The sequence below is a fragment of the Phocoena phocoena genome, chromosome 11 (assembly GCF_963924675.1).
Source record: "Phocoena phocoena chromosome 11, mPhoPho1.1, whole genome shotgun sequence".
In the NCBI taxonomy this organism is placed as follows: domain Eukaryota; kingdom Metazoa; phylum Chordata; class Mammalia; order Artiodactyla; family Phocoenidae; genus Phocoena; species Phocoena phocoena.
In genome coordinates this window covers 61,022,689-61,042,711 of record NC_089229.1, presented here as the reverse complement: position 1 = coordinate 61,042,711, position 20,023 = coordinate 61,022,689, and positions in this window count along the sequence as shown.

Below are 20,023 nucleotides of genomic sequence, written 5' to 3'. Positions count from 1 at the left end.
GTAAAGGAGTGAGGACCCAGCCGTGGCCTAGGAATCCCTAGTCAGGGCCTGCAGTTTGCCACAAGGCAGCCCTGGCTGTGGAAAAGTGACTTGGAGCCGCTGGGGACCAGCCGAGAGGTGATTGCTCATCAGAGGCTGTGATAAGAAAGCAGTGGACAGGTAAATCCAGACAGACAGGTCAATGGCCAGAGCTGGCCTTACAGGTCTTGGGCAATGAGGTTTGGTTGCCTCCCTCCCTGAAGGATTCCTGAGATACTCAAAGATGCATTTTACTGAGCTTGTCAATTTTAACACTTTCTTGCCTCTCAGAGAACAGACGTGAGTGTCTTGGGGACCCTGAGACATATGGGTAGACTCTCAGCCCCTGACAGAACGTATCTGAGGACTCCTAGCACGAGTCCTCTTTCTCCAATGGAAGGTCACTGTCAGGGTATGTCCCCCCGCTGCCCACCCACACCAACACACACACATCCTGGGTCTAGTCTCCACTGACCTTGGGAAGCCCCACCCTCCTAAGACACCAGAACATTTGCTTCTCCCCATTCCTCCTCCTCTCAGGAAGGAGCAGGACTCGGTGGAACACGAATGCATTCTGGCCAGCCTGAGAGTGGCTGGAGTGTACCAAGCTCAGATTCAGATGCCGGGGACAAGTCACTGTGACTGGGAGTATTTGGATGCCTCACCCGGGGAAAAGCATCTCTCTCTGTGGGAACTCTCCCCCAAGCAGACAGGGCAGCCCCTCCCACAATGCCAGACCCGGATGGCTACAAATAGTGGCGATGCTCCCCTGGGGAACCAGGCCCCAGCACCACTACAGTGTGGGAGAGTCCCACTCCAGCCTGGAATTTCACCGTGGCAGGAAGAGAGAGATTACACAGAGCTTGCCGAGCTTTTCTGCCAGGCATTCTCACAGAGAGAGTTACCAAGGCTTGGCAGGACATGTTAATTAGCTTCTCCGGGCATCATTTTCCTCAACAGCAAGGGGCAAGTGCAGGGCTGAAGGAGCTGCAGCAGCTGTCCCTGCTGGTCTTCGTGTCAGAGGGGGACAGGGGCAACTGCCTTGTCCTCCCTCATAAGGTGTGCGAACGTAGAACACAGGCAGCATTTGTCCACAGGGATGCACCTCACAGACCAGGCAGGGAGTAGGATTGGTCCAGGTGACGGTGGGACAAGGATTAGGCAAATCCTGTGATCCCAGCCTAGAGCTCCCTCCACGGATCCCCCAGCGCTATATGTGTGCCTTTCATAGAAGACGATGGAATGGACATATTTAACGGGAGATGGTTTGGCACATGGCCCTCTAGGTTTCCCCAGACAGTAGACTCCCCCAGGTTAGGGAGTACACCTGGCTCGCCTTGCCGCGCCCTCAGCCCAGCCGCGCACACTGATGGGGCTCAGCAAACAGTTTCAACTTGAACTGACAGAATGAGGTCATCTCCCTTCCCTAGGTCTTTGTGGGAGGCCCTCCCCAGCCCCATGCCAAGTCCCAGGGTCCTGTCCATCTGCTGCTGTCCCTGGCTTCCCGTCCAGAGAGCAGATCTCTTGTCCCCTTTAGCCTGGGCACCCTCTGAGGACAGAGTTCATGACTCTTCATCCCTTGGACTTCCCTTCATTCCTCTCCCCCAGCCCTCAGCCCCAGCAGCCACGTCCCCCTCCAGGAGAGAAAGAAAGCTGCACTGTCCCTGTCTTTGCAGACCTTCTATCCCATGCTTGTTCAGCACAGACAGTGGGGAGCAATAGTTGGGGCATGAGTCACCTATTCATTGGATGATGGTTAGCTATGGAGCCAGATCCAGCAGAATGGGGGACGGAGCCCAGAGCCAGCCCTCGCAACTCCTCACAAAGCCCTAGCCTCAGGGAGGAATTGAGGGAAGAATTCTCCTACCTCCACCCAAAGCCAGAGGGAACTCTGTGTCCCAGCTTTGATCTCAGATTCTGGATTCTCAGAACTGCAGGGGCAGAGAGGAGTCGGGCCCCTTTGCGGATGGGAGAGCAGGATCCACCACCCTTCCTGCATGTAGCCACATCTGGCAGAGGCTGCCTTGTCGATGCAAGTACCACCCTGCCTCTCTAGGACTCTCACATCTGAGAAGAGACCTGGGTAGAAATGCACGTGTCCACAAGTAAAGGAACCACTATGTCTTGGCTTTGGAGTGGCTTTGGAGGGGTCCCCTGCTGCCATTATCTGGGTCATGGTGACAAGCGGGCCCTTGGAGTTGACTTCTCTTGTGCAAGGGCTTCACACAAATCGTGGGTCCCAGCAGAGGTACAAAAGCCTGTGCCCACCCCCCACCCCAGGCCATGTCTTGGTCCTAATCTAGCCCTTGAATTACTGGGATCCCAGACACAAAGCCCAGCTTTCAACGCAGCTTCCCCCACTGGGGCTGGGAGACGCAGCAGGAAAGGCGTCTGGGCTCATTGGAGGAGGCCGTGGGAGCTGGAATGGTAATTTCAAGCTGGCTGGGGTTGACTGGAAGGGTGAGGGGGCTGTGGGGAGCAGCCTCGGCCCCCACCCCTCAGACTGAGCTGGAGATTGGCACTGGTGGTGCGAGAACCACAGAGCAGAGCTCTCAGCCTCCCTCCAACAGGTCTCTGCAAGTCTGGGGAATGTTCTTTCCTCAGCGGAAGGGTATTTTGCCAAAGGCATAGCAAAGTCTTTGAAAGTCTCCCTCAGTTGATTGAAACTGTGGACTGGATATCAACAAATACTTTAATTAGTCAGAGGGACTAAAAAAAGGGACATACAGCAAAAACCTCTGTGCTTTGCTTTCTCATGGAGGGTGGTTTTATTTTTCTTTTAATAAACACTCATATAGGACTTACCATATACCAGGCCCTGTCCTACAAACTCCGCATCTGTGAATCTAAAATTGCAAAGAAGGGCTTTTAACATTTTCTTGGCCTTTTCTTTTTTCCTTACACGTGGGTGTGGGCATGCCTGGTACTCCAGGAATTCGCAGACTTTCTCTATAATGAAGAGGCAGGGACATGATTCATTTATACCAGGCTTCTATCCTTATAGGGTTAGAGGCATGCCGGGAAACTTTTTTACATCCCTAACCTCCCCCATGTTTGTTTGTTTGTTTTCCTTCCTGTACTTTCTCTACCCCAAGCATACTAGTGACTTCTCATCCAGGGATGAGGAGATGAAGGTAGAGACGGGAGCTGCCCTCCTGGAGTATGGGTCTGGTGTACCACTTCCTCATCCTGAGGAGGTAGGGCAAGGTGCGGGGACCGAGGCTTGTTTCCATCTCCCAGGTGGTGAGGTCCAATCACTGGGGCATGATTCAGTGTAGACAATGATGATACGATAGGGAAGAAAAGAAAGAGATGACAGTGCAGAGGCTGGAGATGTTATCCCTCCCAGGGCTGGTTTCTGAAACACACCTGGAGTTTGGACAGTCCCCGAGGCAAATGGTCGCCTTCCTAGCCTAGCTGCACCCTCTGCACGTGCTCTCACCTCCTGCACATCCCCCAGGTACACAGACCGCTGGCCTCATCCCTCATCCACTGGGGACCACCAGGCACTGTCCAGGGCTCATGGAACCAGGTTAGTTTTTCCAAGAGAGACACAGCATCAAAGGCACCTGAGAAAAGAAAGAGCATGGGAACACGTGTACCAGTCATCTGATCACTTCTTCTTCCAGCACGTGTGTTTTGAGCAGTTGTGGGGTGCCAGGCACTGGGCCACAGTCGGGGTACAGCCATGAACAAGACAGGCCCGCGGGGAGATGCAGGGTCTGAGGACAGGTCTGGGTCCTGCCAGGAGCAGGATGATTTACCCACACCACTCTCCTGGTGACAGGGGGTGGTCATGCCAAGGCAGGCTTAGGGAATCCTGCCTGACTTGGTTTCAGGAAAACTCAGCTCCCACAAGCCATTCCAGGCAAGCCTTGGCCATACTTGCTTATGTGACTCTTCTGACTCTGATTCCTACCTTCACTCTCCCCCTGCCCATCCATGCCCAGGTGTCCACCAGGAACTCATTCCCAGAGGAGGAAGCTGAGTTCAGAGAGGGAAGACCTAACCCCAAATCCCCCAGCAAGCTGCTGTCAGAGCCAGGACAAAGCCAGGGCACGTCCCACGTGCTGCCATTGCCCTGCGTTGCCTTGCCTGCACCCTAGCAAGGGCCCACACATGTCTCACTCGAGGATGCATGTCTCGGCCCCCTTCAGAGAACCACTTCCCCAGGCCAGCGTGGAAGGAGCCCTGTGTGTATGAGGCCCCTTACGGGTGATGCAAATTTACTGCTTCCCACCTCACCTCCATCCAGAGCCCTGACAGCTTCTGACGCTGAGCCGGTCTTTCCCGGGCAAGACCAGCCTCGGGGCGAGACCAGCCTCAGCCAAAGTCAGCACCAGGGCCCTTCCCCAGGGCCCTCGCCTGTGCCAGGCCTCTAGGTGCCAGAGGCTGTGACGCTGACCAAAGATGGGAAGAGGAGTTGTTGATGGAAACCACTTTCTGCCCTGCCCCTCTCCCCACCTCCTACTCCCACTGAGTGAGAATTCACACCTCATTCCGTTTGCCAGGGTTCAGAGCCCCGCAGTGCTCTCTGCTGGCTCTAGTCAAATCGTATCCTCTGAGACAGTTCCAAGGGTTCCCCATTTCACTCACCCATCCTTGGGTTCCCATGGCTGTTCAGCTCTCCAGCCAGAGGGATCCATCCACACCCACACCCCAGGGCCTACCTGCTCCCCTGCTTTCATGCTAAGAGGAACAGCCAGCTGAGTGCTGGCTCCGTCTCTGTCTCTCTGTCTCTGTGTTTCTCTCTCTCTTTCTGTCCTGATGTCCCACAAACATGAAGCAAAGACCCAGATGTTTTCTCAGACAGTCTCTTCCAAATGGGGAGACATGTCTGATGATTGCTAGATGGGGTGCCTCTCTGAAACTCTGAACTTTCCATGATCCCCAAACAGCTCAATATATGGGTTGGGTCAGTGCCCAGGATGTGTTCTGTGGCGTGATAAAAAGCAGTAACAACAGCCACACTTATAGAGCGCTGACTGTGTGCCAGGCATGGCTCTGGATGTATCAATTCATTTAATCCTTACAACCCCAGGAGATGGGTCTATTATTCATTATCCCTATTTTACAGATGAGAAAACTGAGGCTCAGAGAGGTTAAGTAGATGGCCAGTGACAGAGCCTAGATAGGAATCCAGGTAAGTGTGACTCCAAGAGCGCTTGTCTTCACCATTGTGGATACTCAAGTTGTTGGCCCGTGACCCTGACTTGACCCTGAAGAGGAGGCCTTTAGCTGCAGCTCTGGTCTCCAGCCAACCTGTGAGGGCAGCAAACACAGAGGGCCTTAGATGCCACTCGGCAGTCAGTCTTCTTAGCATCTTCCAGCAACCCTTAGGGAGAAGAAGCTCGAGCCTTGAGTGGAGATAGGGGAATGGATCCCTGGGGAGACCCTTCCCCTCTCTGAACTGTCAGAACCTGTGGTGAAGCAGCTGGGACCCTGGGGCAAGGTTCCAGTTAATTGGGGTCACTCTATACAATGTTCCTGGGAGTGAAGCTTGGCCTACTGCTGCTTTTCTGCCCAATTCCCTAGCACCAGACACAAAGCAAAGGTTCAGGTGCCTTTGGGGTAGTCTCTTCCAAAGGTCCAGACACGTCTAACAACCTCATGTGTGGACTGGTGCCTTGGTTCAAGCTTCAGTTTTTCTTCTATGTCTTGTCTCTCCCATCCTCCAAGGTCCCTATGGCTAAGACTCCCAGACCGGACCCCACAGAACTTTGCTCTGAATGTGCAGAGGCCATGAACAGGAGAGGATGAAATGGGATGACCCAGCCTGATGTTCATTTGCCATTTGTAACCCTTTGGGATGGGCCGAGCTAGCCAGTGGCCTCACAGGTATTACACCAACTCCTTGTGTGAGGCTGCCCCACCCAGAAAAGAAATGAACCCCATTTCATTCAGACAGGTGGCCTTATTTCTTTGGGTGACACTAGGCCTGATTTCTTCTAGCCTCTCTTTGAAATGAATGACCATTGGAGGCTTGCTCTGTGCCTGACATTGAGCTAAGACTTAACATACATTGTCATATTTGCTGCTCATATTACCGATAGGCAATCAAGCATCATTATCCCCATTTTCTGAACCTCAGAAAGGAAATGTGTCTTATCTAAGGTCACACAGCTAATAAGTGTCACACCTGAGAGTTGAGCCTAGGTCTGGCTGGTCCTAGAGCCCGTGTTCTTAACCAGCACACGAGTGGTGGTGTCCAGAGGACCTTGAGGAGCCCAGAACACTCCTGATCTCCATCAGCAGCCCATACACCAAAGCCTTTTTAAATAAACATACCACCTAAATGAAAACAGTGTGCTCCCGGGCAAACTAGCTCTGAGACCAAGGTTGCCGTACAATTGCCTCTCTCTAACTAGATCACAGCTCCTAAACTCTAAGCCCGACCCGTAAGAAAATTCTGGAGGCACCATTAGAGCCATCAACACCACAATGCCCCAGCAAGATGGAACTTCCCAACTGTCTGGATCTACAGGCCTGAGTGTTCTCCACTGATCCATCACTTCCCAGGCAGTGTATGAGCCAAGGAGTGAACAAAAGCTCCTTTCACGTTGACCCTCCCCCTGCCCCCACATGCCCCGCTTCCCTCCTCAGCATCCCAGGAGTCCCAACCGGTTCCAGAATTTACCCGAAAGACTTGTCCCACCCATTGGTCTCCTCACCCTCCAGGCCTCTCAGGAAGGGGCAGTCTCACCATTCAGAGCTGGAGAGACACTCAGCAGCTCTCCATGCCTCACAGCCAGAATGTCATGACCTATCCAGCCTCTTGGACAGCCTCCAGCTGACCTGGGCATCCCCGAGGGCTGGGCCCCCTCACTCTGGCGCCAGCTATGGCCCCCTGCAGGTTGGCACACTGCCCTCAGCAGAGAACAGTAACATGTTATGGTCTGCAAGCCCTCAGACAGAACATGGCTCCATTGTCCTGAGACTGGAAAATGATCTCATGATAACCCTGTGAATGTAGGTTAGCCCCAGTCTCTCTGTGAAGCACGGTCCTCTTTTTCTCAAGAACATAAAATAGCTTCTTACTGGCCTTAAACTCACCTCCACATTCCTCTGGGACCCCCTACTCACCATCCCTCCTACCATCTATGGTAGGCAGAATCATGGCACCCAAAGATGTCCACGCCCTAATCCCCAGAACCTGTGAGTATGGTATTTTACATGGAAAAGGGAAATTAAGGTGCAGAAGGAATCAAGGCTGTTTGTCAGCTGACCTAAACATTGGGACACTATCCGAGATTATCTAGGTGGGTCCAATGTAAGCCCAAAGGCCCTTAAATGTGGAGGAAGGAGGCAGGAGGGGGAGGAGGTCAGAGTGATGTCAAGTGAGAACTTGACTACCATTGCCAACTCTGAAGAAGGGAGGAGAGGGGCTGTGAACCAAGGAATGTGGGTGGCTTCTGGAAGATGGAAAAGGCAAGCAAACAGATTCTCCTCTAGAACCTCCAGAAGACATGTAGCCCTGCCGACACCCTGATTTTAGCCCAGCGACACTCATTTCAGACTCTGATCTCTAGAACTATGAGATAATAAATTTGTGGCTTTGGTAATTTGTTACAGTAGCAAGAGAAAATAAATACACCATGCTATCCAGATTCTGCTTTGACCAAGGAAATCCCCCCTGCATTCTCCACCTGCAGGTTACCCTCCGCCCACTTCAAGTTGTCTTCCTTGCCTTCTCCACCCAGCCCTGCCTGCCCCTCCTTCTCCCTGAATTCTGTTCCTCACAGTTCCCCTCCAAAATCTGCCCACTGCCCAGGCTCACCTGTCACATTTACTCATCCATCCCACAATTTGTACCACCGGGAGCTGGACTAGGTCTATGGGACAACAGCGAATAGGCTACACTCACCATCTGCTGGGGGTCCTCTGCTTGGATCTTTGTTTTTCTGCCCCAGGATCTGTATGCATTTCATCCACTGCTCTCAGCTTGGAGTTCAGTATGGATTGGGTCCCTAAGCCCACCTTCCTCAGTACTGACCTTCCCTCCAACCTGTCCACATCCCCTTGCCCAGGACTCAGCAGGGCCAGTGCCTGGTGCGGACTGACTGGCACAGGAGCTCACCCGCTGGCTGAGGGCAGGGAGAACTCGGGCTGGAACAGGCCCAGTCTTTGCTTCCTATTTGATGAGAGCGAGCCATCAAGCCATACCTGCTCCACGCTGGGACCTGGCCTCTTGGAGTGAGCACAGGCTGCTTGGTGAAGATCACCCCACCTTGCCAGGGTCTGTCCTGTCTTTTTAAGAGGATTGGTCTCTCAGCAACTCAGTGGCTCACTTCCTGACCAGTTAACTTTGCCAGTTGCTGCCTTTGTCCACCTTGGGTTCTCCCCCCATCACCTGCCAGCTCCTGGTCTTCATGCTGGTGAGGCCAAGAAAGGGAAGATGGCAGTTTGTAGGGAAAGAGTCTCTGCCAGCTGGTAAAAAATGTGTCTGCCCTAGAAGATGACACCATGATCACCGTCTTCCTGAGCGCGTTGGCCTGATGGACAGATGCTGACATTTCCCAGTGTTCCAGATCCTTGAGTAGGAGGCTGTGGACACTAGCCCCACCCTTTCCCCAGACAGTCCCCAGAGGGATTTCTTCAAATGGCATGGACTCTGTCCATCTGCCCAAAGCCTCACAGCCCCCCTGGTTGGCGAGGACAGAGAGCACCTTTGTGATAGAATTAGGACAGAGGTCTAGTCCTGGAGGAGAGCCAGGGTGTGCCCGATAGGTCTCTCTCATAACGACCTCAGCTGGGAGCACAAGCTAAAGGAGCTCTGGCTACTCGGGAATTGTGCCCTCCCCTTGACCTACACCCTGAAGAGAGTTCTTCCTCACTGTGAGCTGAAATCAGCCTCCTTCCAGCATCCTGTTCTGCTCTACAGAACTACGCAGGAGAGCAATTCCTCTTTCCCTTTGGTGAAATTCTTTTGTATTGGGGGACATTTCGCAGTCACCCTCTTTCTCTGACTTGGAGGACACTGACTCCCAGGGAGAATAATCCGGTTATCTCCCAAGCTGTCTACACTGTGGCAGCCTGCCTGACCCTGCTCTTCTTACTGCCTCAGGATCTGGCTGCAGCCCCCTTAGCTAACCCCCCTTAGCTAATTTCTGGCCTCTCCAGCCTGTGCCTGTTTGCTCCTCTCTAATAGAGATACTACTCCTTAAATGTTTCCCAAACTATAGTCATTCAAGTGCCACCATCAGGATTTTGCCCACGTCTCCAAACTGATTATACTGTTATTTTCTTTAATATTTTTTCTTTAAACTGGATTGCCTAATATATTTATTTTATAAGGCAACTTTGTTAACTACTGAGTGACATCTTTTCTAATACACATCAAAATAATGCCAGAACTACAAAACGGCCTGAAATGATTTTGTGTGCCAGCAGTGCTAGCTGCTAACCGTCTCTTCTTTGGAACAGAAATAGACCCTCCCCTCCGTTTCCTGGCTACCTTTGTCCATTCTCCAGCCATATAGCCAGGTCTTGCTCTCTGCTCCTGGGCCTCAACTCTTGCCAAGCAAGGAGCCCCCTCGGGGGCACTTAGGAGAGATGGGGGCCAGAGCGATAACCTGGGCTGCCTTATATTCTCAGAACATCCAGCTGTGAACCTGGGCCAACAGGTACACCTGACCCAGAATCAGGGAGGTGGAGAGTCCATTTCTGTAATTATACCACTGAGTGTCTGGAAACCACAAATGAGCACTTAGAAAGGCAAATTACAGTCCTTAGAGGGCAAGAGGGTGAGTGTAGCAAGCGGCAGATTCTGACCAGGCAGTCAAAACAACCGGAGCTCTGGGCAGTTTGGCCCAGGTGTGTTTCAGGGAAGAGGGAGGTGGCGGAGGCTCCTGAGTCCATCCCCACCTGAGACAGGTAGAGAGATGCTGAGAAGCACTCCCTCTGGCCTCAGGGAGAAACTCCTAAAAAGCTGCTCACCTCGAGGCATCTGCCGCCTCCCCAGGGCACTAGGTTCACGACCATGACCACACTGGCCACCCCCTAAGGGTGGCCTCATCACGTGGGCATTAAGAGCCTTGCATGGACTTGACCATGTCTGGCGGTCCTGCCCAGTCCACAGTGTTTGCTGCAGCCTTACCCTTTACCCTCCCAGACCCACATCATTGGTCCCACACAGAGTTCCCTACTGCTCTGGAACACCTCTCCCAATACTCCGTCCTGGAGACGGAGCCAGGCCCTGGAGCAGACACAAGATGAGGGCAGTGAATTTCCTGTCACCCCTCTCCAGCATACTGTACCCCATCAGGGTAGGAGAGAGTGCAGGGGCCACTTCTGGCTGGTGACCGTAACCACATTTCATAGTCGCTCCAGCCCTAAGTTTCTTTATTTATATACAATAGGGATGCTAATGGAGTTGTTGATGAGGATTGAATAAGGAGATATCCTTAAAGAACCTAGCTCATCATCTGGCACACGGGAAACCCTCAAGAGACAATAGCTATTATCATTATTCTTACCTTCTGATGTTCTCTCTGTACTTATTTCTCATCTCCTTGATGGGCTCAGCACCACCCCTACTTCAACCTCTTGGCCTTCGACACCCAGAGCTTGACCTTGGTGCTTAGTTCTGCTCCAGTCAGTGTCCCAAATGTAAGTCCTATGTCCAGGAGCACCTTATACTTGGGCACAAAGGGCTCCTGCCCTGGACCCCACTTCAGCGGGCCCTGCTGTGGCCCCTCCCAGCGACCCTCTCCCCACAAAGCAAGGAGTGTGCAGGGCCACAGGGACAAGTTCATCTGAAGCCACGCTCCCCTTCTAGACCAGCTTAAGTAACTAAGACCTCAGAATTCCCTGCCCCATACCCCCAGCCCACATCCAGGCCTGTGCAGGCCTCCTCCCAGGGCCTTCCTCAGTGCACAGACTGCCTTGCTGGTGGGCACTCCTCCAGGCTGCTTGTGGGTTGTATCTGGAGTTTGGAGATGTAGGCTGGGGTTTACATGGGGTCCTTGCAGTGAGGACAGAGCCAGGGCTAGGAAGGGAAAGGGGTAGGTTGCAGTCAGGAGCTGGGAGTGCTCTCTGCTGCCACAATTCTGACCTGGAACTCTGAGCAGTCCAAGAATACTCCATTTGAGGCTGGCCGGCCAGCCTGTTGGGGACCCAAAGCCTGGACATCTCAGTAGGGTTGAGACCATCTCTTCCAGGTCCTGGGCCACCATGCTTGAGACATTTTGGAAATCAAGTCTTTGACTCAGTGTGTGGAGGGGATGGGGGTTACCTGGGTGCCTGGGGGGTACCTGGGGGGGGGTACCTGGGGCTCTCAAGAGATCTCCAGATGGCACATGTTGCTGACTGTATTCAGCTTGATCCTTCAAGGTCCCTGGGCTAAGGATTGGGACACAGAGGGAAGCTGCTGGGGTCTCCCCCAACAACAGCAGATGCAAAGCCGAGGTGTCCAAATGCCTGGGCCGTCTCTCAGAGGCTAATATAAGCTAATTATTTTATCAGATGTTTTCACTGTTTTTGCTTAGGCATTTTATAGTATTCTCCCCATTTTCCATGCCCTTTTCTGAAGATGCCTTTTTGAGAATCCTGGACCCAAGCATCTTTATACAGAGTGAAAGAACTTAGGTTTGTTTTCATCAATGATTATCCTACACTCAAGCACGTGGAAATAAGTAGCTAAGCAGGATAATTATATAAATATGTGAGTTTGGACATGCACGTGTTAATTATGTATATCCTTATGTATATCGAGTCACTTGGAACTGATTTTCCCACCTGCTAGTTGTGTGACCTTGAGCAAGTTAGTTAACCTCTCTAAGCCTCGGTTTCCTCATCTAGTAGCTCTCTGGATAAACTCTAAGAATGCTTCCACCCCTATAACTCTGGTACTTACCCTCTTTGCTCTTCCATCCTTATTCTGCATTCACACGGGAGCACTCATCTCCTTCCCAAAATGTCCTTTCTGTTCCTGCCCCTCTACTTTTGCCTTCACTGTTTCTGACGCCTAGGATTCCCATATTCTACATCTCTATGCATTGAGAACAGCATTTGTCAAGGCTAGCTCAAGTGCCACTTCATTCAGGGGGCCACCACCCCCAACTCATCCTGCGAGAAAACCCACCTTGAAAGCTGGAAGGGAACCTGGCCATTCACTCAGCCCAACCCTCTGATCTAACAGACAAGGAAACAGAGAAAAATGAGGCAGTGACCTAGAGACAGAGTCAAATGTCTTTTTACCTCTTCACCTCTGGGTCCACAACCCTCAGGGCCACCCTTATAACTTGTACTTATTATTGCTTCTATAGGTCTCTGTGCCTCCCTTAGAGCACAAGACCTCTGAGGGCCAGAATCATGCTGTATTCATTCTATCCCCTACCTCCACTCCTGCCCTGCACCAGCTCTCCATATATATATATATAATATCTATATCTATATCTATATCTATATATGGCATTAGCTCACATGAATAGGAAAGCTGAGAAGTCCCAGGACCTACAGTTGCCAAGCTGGAGACCCAGGTGAGCCAGTGGTGTAGTTCCAGTCTGTGTTTGAAGGTCTAAGAACTAGGAAAACTAACAATGTAAATCCCAGTCCTAGGGAGAAGACCAATGTCCCAGCTCACATATTCAAGTTGACAAATTTGCTTCTTACTCAGCACTTTGCTTCTGTTTGGGTCTTCAGCTGATTGGATGAGGCCCACCTACAGTGGGAAGAGCAAACTGCTTCACTCAACCTACAAGAAGGTTCAAATGTAAATCTCATCTAGAAGCATCCCCACAGACACACCTGGAATAATGTTTGACCAAATGTATGAGCACTTTATGGCCCAGACAAACTGACACATAAAAATAACCAATAAATGTCTATTTAGTTTAACAGAGAAAAGTCCCATTTTGATCCCTGCCCAAAACCCATATGTCTCATTTGAAAGCTCCCTTTGTTCTGATCTCTGACTAGTGTTGTGCTGGATCCAGTTCTGCTGGCTTACAACAGCCAATTGAAAAATTTTCAAGAATTTTGTGAGCTGGTTTTTAAACATAGCCATAATTCAAATTAAATTATATCAACTTACAATTAACTAAATCAAAAGCAAAGGTAAGAAATGTTTAAAACTGATAGCTTCCTATTTTACTGTTCTCTAAGCTCTTGAGGTTATTTACATCTATGGAATCTGTAGGGTGGAAATACTACACAATGATGGGCCCTCGCACATTTCTGCAACTCTGAGATCAGTGACATCGTGTTGGTAGCTTGAAACCACCACTATGGGAGCATCTATACCAAAGGAAGCACCAAACACTGCAAATCAGAGCTTAATTTACTGTTTTTCTTTTTTTTCTTTTTGTATTTTTAAAATTGAGATATAAGTGACATATAACATTATATTAGTTTTAGGTGTACAATAATTATGATTATATATACACATACATATATGTGTATACATGTGTGCACATACATGTGTATACACATATATGTATATATGTATATATTTTATTGTTTTGATTGTCTAGAGCTACACTGCCTATCACGGTTGCCACTAGCCCCATGTGGTTATTAAGCACGTGAAATGTGGGAGGTCCAAAGTTAGACATGTTATAAATGTAAACTACACATTGGAACTTGAAGACTTAGTATGAAAAGAGCATGTAAAATATATCATTAATCATTCTTATATTGGTTACACGTTGAAATAATAATATTTTGTATATATTGGGTTAAGTATAGGACATTATTAGAATGAATTTCAGCTGTTGTTTTTTTTTTTTAGCGTGGCTACTAGAAAATTTTAAATTATATGTCCAGCTTACATTACACTTCTGTTGGACAGCTCTGGTCTAGATTTAATGAAGTAATGGTGAAAATGTTATGCAGATTGAACTTAAAAGTGTGTCCTGTCTGTAGCCATTACATTGTGGACAGCAAAAAAAAAAAAAAAAAAGTGACCAAATAATCTCCCAGGATTCATAAGCTGTTACCTGATTCAGCCATGAGGTCACTCACATCACTGAGGAACAAGGGAAGCTCTCACAACCAGCTTCATTGTTTCACTTTCGTCTTAATCATTAGCATGAAAATATGAACTAATGTTCCTGTCAGAGTTATACTTGTTTGTCAGTTGTAACCACAGGCTGGTGATAGATGTAAGAACTTAACAAAAATCAATTGAAAGCATTTCGTGAGAATCAGTAAGCTATTACAAAGTTTATAATAAAGAGTATTGAGTATTTTATTATTATTTATAACTTCTGTGTTACACACCTTATATATCAGTAAAATGTAAAATTATGTACGTACATGTATGCGTGTGTGTATGTGTATTTACATATACATACTTTTTTCAAAGAGCTGATTAAGCTTTAACCAGCACACCACTGTCTCTGACCCTCTTGCACCCAGGCCTTGCCCTCTGTGGTACTGACTGTCCCTCCCGAACCTTCACTTTCCAAATCTGCAGGCTTCAGCGATGTGACTGGCAGCCCCTCCTCCCCCTTCCCCGCCCAGCTTTGTTCCACTCAGGACATCTTTTTTTCAGCCTATTCTCCTCTTACCCATCCTGGATCACACCCCAGTTTCCAGACACCAGCCCTGAATAGTCAATCATGGTGCCATGGAGATTCTGTTCCCAGGCTTGGTCTTAGCCTGAGTCCTGCCTGCCCACTCTTGCCCTGAGACTCTGTCAGCTGGAAGTCAGCTTTGGCAGTGACTCCTGGCACACCTGGCCCTCGGGGATGAAAGGTGGCCATTCCCAGCCCCGTCAGACAGGTAGGTCCGCAGCGAGGCAGAGGGGTGAATGAGCGGCAAAGAAGGGAGACTGAGCAGCAGAGATTGGCATGGTGCAGGGGCGTGGTGTTCAGAGCTCTTGAGACACAACTCTGCAGGTGCCTTCTTCCCACCATCATCAAAAACAGCGAGTTCAGTCCTGAACACCACACAGGAAGACATTGCACCTCCCAGGCTCTGTCCACCGAGGACCCTGGAGGAAAAGACAGCTCCACCACCGAGACTACTAGTAAATAGGCAAGGGGTCCATGGGGGCAAAGTAGCAATCCTGTTTAAAGTAAACGACAAGCTGAGCAACATATACGCATCAGGAGCCAGGCAGAGTTTTAGGAGGAGATTCCAGGGGTTTGGTTTCAGGAAAAGTCCAGGGGCAAAAGCTCCATTCTGGTAAGGAGAGACTGAGAAGGAAGCCGTGGGCTCTGAAGAACTGGGCTGGTTCCCTGGCAGAGACAGTTTCAGGAACATGGGCTCAAATACATCAGTCTGGGGGACAAGCCAAAGATGAAGGAAATAAGCACTCTTGCTGCCGGGAAATCAAATCAGGACCGGAGTCTCAGTTAAACTCTAATTACCTGTGTTTCCTAGTTATCATTATCCCTAATAATAATAATAAACAATAATAATAAAACTAACGTTTATTGTGGGCCTGGTATTTTATGTCTCAACTACAACAATGCCAGGAGGTGGTTATTATTATTCCCATTTTTGCAGAAGAGGAAGCAGACACAGGGTATAAGGCACTTGCTGTGAGGTGCAGCCCTGCAGGGTGGAGTCTGGGACCAGTGCCCGTGTCCCTCCCTGCCCAAAGACATCCCTCTGCAGGATCATCACTGTTAACACTCCTTTCATTCCGTAGCTCATTTTTCTACAGGCTTCCCCTTTATTGTTCCTTTTGATGATTTTCTCAATGGCATGTAGTTGACAGAGCACTTTTATTCTCATTGTTTGGATGAGGGCCTAAGATAGGAAAAGGTCGCACAATAAATGCTGAGACAGGGCCCACACTCGAAGCAGTTTTTACTGGTCTGGAGCTAAGGGAGTGCCAGGCAGTAAGTTTCTCAGGTGGCTAGCAATTTAAGCCTTGAGGATTGAACTTATTCTGAGAGCACGTCCTTCCAACTGTTAAATGGTCCTTTTCTTTTATGAAAGGATAAAGGCAGTAGATGGTACAATCTGATTTGAAATCCAGCTGGATCGTGGACTCTGAACATGGCGCTCTCTCACCACACACCTCTTCTGGGCAGGGGAAATTAATCCAGTGCACTTAGGCTGCTTAGAAAATACGAAGGATCCCCAACCTCCATCGTCCCTGAGTGTGGAGGAAAGGGTGTCAGAGGAAACGCTGGGCCTAGGCTGACCTGCCAGCTGAGGACATGCAGAGGGAATACCCTGGTCTTTCTGGCTTCAGAGGGTGCGGTGTCCCCACCAACCCTTCTTTTCAAACCTGCCTCATCCTGCATGGGGCCCCTTGCCCTGACGCTCCATTTGCTGACTTGAAGTTGGCGATGGGGGTTGGGCAGGGGAAGTCAAACAGGAATCTTCCCACCATGCATCCATCCCTCAGGCAGTCAAAGCCATGATTCATCCACCTTTTATTTGCTTCGAGGATTTTCTATGGCAACCTAGAAGTCCCTCTTTCCTGATTTGGCTGGATGCCAGGACTATCTATGAGCTATTCAAACAAAGAAAAAAATCAGGACCAAGTGAGGGGAGCTAGTTCCTAGAGGATAAATATATTTTCTATATCTTGTAATGGAAATAATCCTTGGATCATCTATGCTTCTGAATTATCTGTTCTGTGGCCTAGTCTTCATTTTTGGGTGGCTTTTTCTCCCTCTTCCACCAGCACTGGCAGTGGCCAGTGATTGTATTCAGTCTAGAATGGGGGAACAGAAAGAGCTAAGGCAGAGAAAGAGTTGACGCTTAGACTTGAAAATATCTTGTCTCCTCAAGCTGGTATTGATAAGCCCACAGTTGATGAGATTTGGGCCAGTGGGGTTAGGGTACAGGACTCGAGAATCTCCAGCCCTGAGAGGCAGCAGGTGAGTGATCCAGATGAGAAACAGTCTTCACTGCCGGGCAAGGTAATGCACGCAGGGTAGGGAACCAGGTCCTGTGTGGCAGGAGGGGTGGCGGTCAGACAGGAAGCAGAACTTTTCTAAGGTCAGGTTTTGAGACATGAAGACTCCAGAGTCTCCTCAGAAGGCGCTCAAGAAAAATGGGGATGCCTCTGTAGGGGGTGGTGACAGAGGTGATGGCCGTCTCCAGCTGGCTGCGCTGGCTACCACACTGATGCCTAGACAAAGGACAGTGCCCTGAAGAGCTGACTTGCTTGGCCGGGGCTGTCTCCTTCATGTATCGCCAGATTCTTCTTGTTGATCTAGGGTTTCATTTTGATGCTTCTGCTCCCAGAGCCCAGCCAGCCTCTCGGGATAAACGGCCCGCCCCCATCTGCTTCAGCCCCATTCCCTCCAAAAGCTCCCTCCACACCCCTCCCCTGGGCCCACCTCCACCACCTGCTCACAGCCTCCCTCCTCATCCACTCCTGCTCCAGAGGCAACACCACCCCACTGCCCTGGCCGCCTCTGGCATGGGAGATTAGGACTTCAGGAGGAACTTGATCAAGGTGCTGCCTTGATGATGCCCACTATTGAGGGGATAAGCTTCTGTGACTGACCAGTGACAGTGTGGCCACAGTCTCTGCAGGAAGCTTGCAGTATGTAAAACTGAGATGGCTTACACAGCAGTCAGGAGGTGGAAATGGAACCCAGCCCGGTGCCTAGGACTCAGAGACGTCAGGCTTCGAATGACGGAATATGATGAAAGTTCCAACAAAGAGCAGGCAGGGAGCCCGTGGGATGTCAGTGTAGGGTGGGAACAAACACACAGCAGCTGAGTGGGCAGAGCCAGACAGTTTCCACACCAGGAGGCATGGTGGCGATGTGCAAAGAGAGTGGGCTTTGGAGAGACAGAGCTCATGGAATCCTGGCTCCAGGTACTGGTTCTGTGGCCCTGGATTTAGCATGTCTGTCTTAGGAACAACATCTGCCTCAGAGAGGTGTCCAGCCAGAGGAGATTCTGATCCAGTAGTAGGGGCTCTGTAAACATTAGTTTCCAATGCCTCCCCTCAGACTCCCACCTGGTACTCTGGGCCTAAAGTATAGGAGAGGGTCTAAGGGATGAGGCTTCACAGATGGAGAAAAGAAGCTGGGCAGGGGTCAGTGTCGGGAGGATTCAGCCCCTCGGCAGGACCCCTGGGTGCAGCGTGGAACCCCTTTTCCTCTCCTTGGCCTCCAGAGTTGTCCAGAGGGTGCCAACATCCACATCTACAGCCTGACTCCGAGTGGCCCCTGATAGTCCCCCAGCTGGGCCACTGCTATTCCTGGCCTTCCTGCTGCAGGGGCCTCCAGTGGGGTGTCCCAAAGGCTGGCTTCCGTCAGGAGCCATGATGGCAGCCCGGAGTCAGGGCCTGTGGAGAGGTGGGGGGTACGTAGTCCACCAGCTTGTGCTGAGTGCAAATGGTCTGCCAGGCACAGGAGTTCAAAGGAGTACGATTCCGTCCCTGTCACTGGTTTTGGGGGAGGTGATGAGTAAGGTGGGTAGGAGAGCAGAGACGATGTTTCAGAAAGCAAGGGACACGCCAAGTATCAAAGGCCTTCACTATTAGCATTTGAGGAAAGGAACACATGATGACTCCTCTCTTTCCTCTTCTCCCATAGTCATGGACAACCACAACCTCTGTACCCCTAGGCTGCCATCCTAGCCCTGCCCTTGCCCCCCAGACCCACTCCAGGCTCCCTCTTGCACAAACTATCCTGTCCAGTGGAGCTTTCCAGCTGTCTCTAGGGCTGTCTTAGACCAGTCTCCAGCCTAAGAGCTGCCCTAGCAACTCTGTCACACCTGGTGATTGACCTTCTGACATTCCAGTTCCTCTCTGCAGGCTGAGGTATTGTGGGAGAGGTGTCAGGTGGACCCTGTCACTCCCTTCCCACTGTGGGAGCCCACTGAAAGTGTCCTGGGCCCTGGACCTGGCCCTTTAGTCAGGGAGGGACACAGCTCTGTACCTCATAGTGTTCTGTGTCTCCCACTCTCGAGTCAGTCTCTACAACCGCATCTCATACTTCAGTCATTTGCACCAGTTTTTCCTCCACCTGCGTTCTCCCTGAGTGGTTCTTCCTGCCTGTAGGACCAGAAGCTTCCTGGTGCAGGGACTATAACTTTGCTTTCTCTTTCTCCTGCATCCATTGCACAGAGCATCCCTTCAATGTGAGGAAGACAGCAAAGTGGGACAGATCTGGGGGCAGGACTTGAGGCCCATCACAATGCTCTTACAGCCCTGGGATCAGCTCCCTTCTTGCCCCTCACCCTCTGCTTGTGCCCACAACCTGCAACACACCATCACTCGGCACAGGGCCATGCCTTTTACTTGACCCAAAAGGCTAGGTTATTAGATATGAGCTTTTTCAGCTTCCCATCCCCATGTCCCCTTCAGAGATCATCCTTCCATCTCTAGTCCCTTGATACCATCTCTACTCCCTTATTCCAAGACCTTGCTACATTGGCTGGAATTTGTTTTTGTTTTGTTGGTTTGTTTGTCAACATCTCAAAATCTACTTTATTTTTCTTGTTGATTTACTACATTGTGTTAAATTCTGCTGTACAAAATCAGCTGGAATTTGAACCACTCTCTCCACCGAACACATTCCCAGAGACTATAAATATGCACCATGTGCTCCTTACCCTCTACCTCATACTTCCCCATCTGTCTCTCTCCCTTCATAGTCAAGTTGACTCCACCACCCCCCACTCCCGCTTCAATAGGCCTTCTGCCCAACTCTTGCCTGAGCCCACTTAAGCCAGGTCTCCTCCCATCCCCATCACTAGACCCAAAGCTGTCTTTTGGTTCTTTCCCTTTCCTGGCCTTTCTGCAATATTTGCCCCTCTTGATCCTTTTCTTCTTCAAGAATTTTTCCTTTCTTGACTCCTGAATGCCTTCTCCTGTTCTCCGCCTATCTCTCCAATCACTCCTCCTCAGTCTCCTTTGCTGGATCTTCCCCCTTTGCCCCAGGGCTCTGTTATAGACCCCCTAATTATCTCTCTGGGTGTCCTCTCTGTCCCCAAATTCTGATGCTTCCAAATCTGAATCCCAGGCCTGACCCTTTTTAATTCAGTCACTTACTGGACATCTCCATTTGACTGTACTACAGGTACAACTCAGCTTCTCCAAGCCTGAACTCCACGTCTTCCTTTCAGAACCTAATCT